We start from the raw sequence: 6,000 nt of genomic DNA on the forward strand, positions 1-6,000 counted from the left end.
GAGCATAATTCAGTAGTTGTGGTGCACACAAGATTAGTTTCCTTGCGGCATGTGGGATCTCCCCAGACCAGGGATGGAACCTGTGTCCCTTGTGTTGCAAGGCAAATTCTTAACCACTGGACCACCAGGGAAGCCCTGGGCCCCTTTTCTTGATCAGTGTTGTTTTCCTGTCTTCACAATAGCTACATGGCCCCCAGCTAAAGGTGCACATGTTCAGAATCAGGAAATGGTCAATAAGGTACATTTCTAAAGATATGAAGAAGACCCCCATTTTCCAATGATTTTTCCCCACTACTATGTTAATTAAATCCCACGGAAAGAATTGATTCCATTGTGTTACAAGTCGCTCTACTGTTTAAAAATGCAGTTTCCCCTTGGAAGAGCAGTTCACCCAGTTCTTAGCACCTTGGTATGTGTTGGTGTTTATTAAGCTACCTTTTGTCTGCTCTAACAGGAACTGAAAAAGAGCATGAGGATTCTGGATACTTATTAAGGGAGGTGAAATGCTGAGGGGTGAGAATGGACATAAAAACTGACAGTGATGAGAGGAAGCCCTACCATCCCAGACCCCTGCGTTCCCGGGGCTGCTCGGGGACCTGTGAAGGCAGCCTTCCTGTACACTTCTTGCTAGTACCTAGCCACCCACAGTTTATCACTATGTGCCTCCCCTCCCTTCAAAGTGACAGCTAATCAATTTGACAAAAATCATTCCTAGGACTACTATGAACTCTCAGAATCTTCTTCCTTCTCTAAGTAACATCCGCTAGCCTTCATGATGTGGGCAGGCTGTGACCAAGCCAAAACTAAATGCCATTCCCAGCAAGAGGAGTTGAAAACTCTCATCACCTAGCCCTGGGGCAGAGTAGTCTGATTGTCCAACAGCAGAGCAGCCGGCTGCAAGTACACAGACACAAGGTAAGTGCAGAGGGGCGGCTTCTTGGAGGCCTGCTTCCTTCCTTCCCAGGCTAGCAAAGTAGGCACCCAGTGCAGGAGGGCAGACAGTAATGAGACACCGTGCCCGGGGGACTGGTCTGGTTGTCCAGAGGTTATGACTCCTCACTTCAAATGCAGAGGGTACAGGTTCCAGCCTGGTCGAGGAACTAAGATCCCACATGCTGCTCAGAGCAGCCAGAAAAAAAGGCACTATGCCCTGAACATCAGCAGATGGTAGTAAGTCCTTAAAGCTATGCTCTGGGCCAGAGCTTAAATATGGCTAACAACTCTACATGATCAGGTATGCAGATTTCAAAGCAAGAGGTATTCATCGTCCCTCAGACAGGGTGCCAAGAACAGCCCTAAATACATTGAAAGGGACTCACCCTGGATGGATCACCAGCTCTGAAGATGCAAGAAGGATTTAGAAGCTAGTGGACATTTGTTGTCATTATTGTTGTTGGTGGTGTTATTATTGTTCTGCTAAACAAGAGTCATTCCCTCTTTCTTATGTTAGTCTAACCCTGTTGAGAAGAATTACTTCTTCACCTCTCTGTGAAGTCTTAGTCTAACTGTACCTTACCCCAGTCAGATTTGACACCAACTCACGAAATGCAGCCCTCTCTCCCTGGACTTTGAACACTGCAAAGAGTAATTCAAAGATAGTTCAAATAAATGAATAAATAAAGTTTGGGTCACGTTCATTGCAGGAGCAGAGCCTGTAAAAGGTGGTTTCCATTGCCTGGAGACCTACCTGCCTGCCCTGACTTCTGTTTCTAACCTGATATTGTGCAGAAGCCATCACATGTCTCAGTCAATATATTCTGTGAGGAATCCCTCCAATAAATTCTCATTTCTCTCTCTCATTCCCTCTCTCTCTTTCTATACTATATTTGTAATAAATCTTTATATATACTAAATAATAAATACATATCACTAAATAACACTTGAATACCTACATCAGGTGGGGCTTTCCCGGTGGCTCAGTGGCAAAGAGTCCACCTGCCAATGCGGGAGACACAGGACACACGGACTCAGTCCCCGGGTCAGGAGGATCCCCTGGAGCAGGAAATGGCAACCCACTCCTGTATTCTTGCGTGGAAAATTCCATGGACAGAGGAGCTTGGTGGCCTACAGCCCATGGGATCACAAAAGAGTCAGACAGGACTGAGCATGCATGCACCTGTATCAGGTATCTCACTTGACTGATTGAAGATACCTGTAGTAGGCAGAATTAGGTACATAATTCTGTCTTAGAGCTTATTTTTCTCTGGATATGCCACATGCTACATTTTAATTCTATCAACTTATTTCCAGCCTCTCACTCTGGATGATCTCTGCATGAGCCAGGAGACATGAAGCAAGGATAAAATGTTAAGCATAATCCTTTTGACCTCATCACATAAACCTACTGAATTGAGAATTCAATCTCAGTCTCTTGAAATGGGGAAAGATATTTCTCAGATGAAGCAAAAGAATCAATAAGCAGTACCAAGCCTGAAGTCTATCTAATCTCCAATTCTCCCAGTCCCAAGGAAGATTTTTCTAGTGATTGAGACACTCTGGTTCAGGGTGGATGTGGCTGGCAGCAGATTCACACTAAAACAAGTCTTTTGGGACCATCCCTGGGCTGGGTCGTGGCTAAGGTTCCCATGCATGAGTTGAAGAGGCTAAGTTCAGGCAGTTCCTGTGTGCCTTAGTTTGGGCTGCTATAACAAAGTACCATAGACTGTGTGGCTTGACTTATAAACAACAGGTATTTATCTCTCACAGTTCTGGAGGTTGGAAGCCCTAGATCAGGGGACCATTATGGGCGGGTTCTAATGAGAGACTTTGTCCAGGTTGCAGACTGCCAACTGCTCCTTGCATCCTCACATGGCTAAAAAAAGAGCAAGAGCCTCTTTTATAAAGACACTCACCCCATTCATAAGGGCTTGAGACCCAATTATCTCCCAAAGATGCCACCTCCTTATGCCACTACACTGAGGGTTCGGATTTCAACATACGAATCTGGAGGGAGGCAAACATTCAGCCCATTTACGGAAAGGCAGAAAAGCCCCAAACACAGCAGTGCCCAGGCGGAGCTTGGACTCAGTTTTCTGGTCCATCTGCCCCATTCTTCTCAAAAGCAGGATTTATTTCCTTTAATTTTACTCCTAAGACACACTCAGAGAAACAAAGGCAGAATTTAATTATGAGCAGAATTTAATTTTCTAGTAGTTCTTGAGGCTTGACGTTCAAAATCAAGGTGCCATCAGAACTGGTTTCTGGTAGGACCTGTCTTCCTGGCTGTGGGGGCACAATTCAGTCCATAAGAGGCAGACATAAGCACCACAGATTGGAAGGTTGAAACCTCAGAAATTTACTTTCTCACAATTCAGACTACTTTCTCCTTACTTGGCTTGTAGATGGCCATCTTCTCTCTGCGAACTTCACATGGTCTTCCTTCTGTACCTGTTTGTGTAAAAATTTCCTCTTAAAAGGACACCAATCATATTGGATTGGGGACCACCTTAATGACCTCATTTTAACTTAATTACCTCTTTAAAGATTCTCTCTCCAAACATAGTCCCAGTCTGAGGTACTGCAGGTTATGATGTCAGTGTACAAATTTTAGTGGGGGCACAACTCAGCCCCTAACAGTAAAAGAATAGATAAGTCAAGAAATTGGATAAACGTTAAGAATAGGAAAGATGGGGAGAGAATAAAGAGCAACATTTGTCAAGGCTGGGTTACAACTCTGACTCAGATTCCCAGGTGCCAACGCAGGGAGGGGAACGTGATCAGTTACAAGATACTCACTGTGCTCTGCACATGGATTTTTTTAAGCTTTTTTTTTTTTTTTTTAACTGTGGCCCATTTTTAAAGTCTTTATTGAATTTGTTACAATACTGCTTCTGTCTTTGCTTTGTTTTTTCGGCTGTGAGTCATGTGGGAACTTAGCTCCCTGGCCAGGGAGTGAACCTGCACCCCCTGCATCGGGAGGTGAAGTCTTAAACACTGGACCACTAAAGAAGTCCCTGCAAAAGGGTTAGAATGAAGATGCTCTTTCAGAGGCAGTGTGCTTCTGTTGTCTAATAAAAAGTCCTGACTCATGATGGGAGACACAAGATGGGAAGGAAAGCAGAATAGAACCATGGCAGCCCAGTATTCTTTGATACTCACAATTTTATTGATTCCTTCACAACACTGTCATGGGGTCAACTATCTGTACTTCACAATTCCAGGGTGACAAAGAGTGTCTGCAAAGAAACCAATGTTTCATAAATAATACATACTTATGTATGCTTGCGTGGAGTGTTTCAAAAATTGTATTGCTTCAATTACTTTTAATAACCCTCTAAAATTAGTTTTAATTTCTCAACTAAATGACCAAAGTCACAAGGGATATTTCGATCTGTACAGGCTCTTCACAGTCTCCGGCATGTTTATGTCTCTGGAAGACCATCGCAGCTCAGTGGGCCAAGATGAAAAAGATCCAGGTGCTGGAGCAAAAACTTTAGTCTTTGCCTTATGTCTTGGTAGACCATTTAGATCACCTTTGGAAGGGGAACCGTATATTTGGGAGTGAGGTAACACGCAGGCATACATGAGGATGAATGGTATAGGCTGGGCTTAGATTGTCAGTCTTTCCAGTCCTATTCAGAGATAAAGTTTGTCTGTCAAACTGATAGGAATTATGGAGTAAGCCTCCTTTTCCACCCACTGACAGAAGTGCTGTGTACTGCTAAAAGGACGTGAACTTGGGGGACAAACTTCCTGGATTTGAATTCCAGAATCACCATTTATTAAAATTTATGACTTTGGGATATTTTATTAAGCTCTGCACCCTGGTTTCCCCATCCAACAAGAAGAACAATTGCACCTATTTGGGGTGTTATGAGGATTTAGTTAAATATGTACAGTGCTTACAACAATGCCTGGTATTTAGTAAATGCTATTATTCTTACACAGTTCCTTAAGTTCTGAAAATTATAGGTTGGTATATTCAAATTTCTGTTAATGATAGAATCAGAACCGTTCTGGCCATGTGTGCGTATTCACATGACCCCAAATGCACTCTGTACTGTGAACAAGGTTCATTTGGTCAGCTGTGTAGTGAAGATCTCGCTCTGTTAGTAAAGAGGGACATAAGCTCCTTTGTCAACACTTCATAATGAGACACCTCTGCATTAAAAACCCCAAGAGGGAACTCTCACCTTTTGGAGCTGTTGTAATACCTTGCAATTCTGATAGTGTTTGCTATCTGCTTTCACTCCACATCCAGGCTTTACACAGGTTTTCTCCAAATAGGTATCTTTACTTAAGATTTTGTTCCCCAGGTGTGTTTGTGTTCACGTTTCTCAGTTGTATCCTGTATTTTTTTCCTGCTTTTTTTGGTTCAAGCCTCTGAGCTCCCTTAAGCCTTTGTAAACTATCTCAGTCTGTAGTGTTCTCAGCATCATTATTTGGTTAATAAGGCTAGATTGTAAGCCTTATTGGAACATCTCTCTGCTGGATCATTAATGATGTTTTAAAATTTACATTCCAGTTCTTCTTGGTCTTTTTCTTACATCCCACAAGTCTTTCTCTACAAAATGCCACTGACTGACTTGGTTCTCTTTCTTTGTTCCCTCTCATTCATTCTCTTTCTCCCCTTTCTTTTATCCTTTTAAGAATGAAGGGAAGCTTTGTTACCCAAATAAGTTTTATTCCAAGATGACTTGTCTCTTAGTGTATTTGGTGCAGATATATAATTAGTGTATGGGATCTTTTGTTTTATATATTACAGCCACAGGCTCATCCATTTTTCTGTACGTTCTCTTTTTTTCCCTGGTACCTAAGGTAACCAGATTTATGCTGCTGTTTATGTTGACTCCCTGTTGTTCTTGTGATGTGTGACATCTGTTATTTTACAGCACTTAACTCATGTGCACTGGCAGCCAGGAACCTACTGGAAATAACAATTAAGGGCATAAATAACACACATCTGCATGAGCTTTGGCTCCCTCTCAGGTATTAACTCTGCTTACCACCTTCCAGATTTTTTCTCTTCTGTTTTGTGATAACCATTTGATTTTGAAGACT

The sequence above is a fragment of the Cervus elaphus genome, chromosome 18 (genome assembly GCF_910594005.1).
Source record: "Cervus elaphus chromosome 18, mCerEla1.1, whole genome shotgun sequence".
Lineage (NCBI taxonomy): Eukaryota > Metazoa > Chordata > Mammalia > Artiodactyla > Cervidae > Cervus > Cervus elaphus.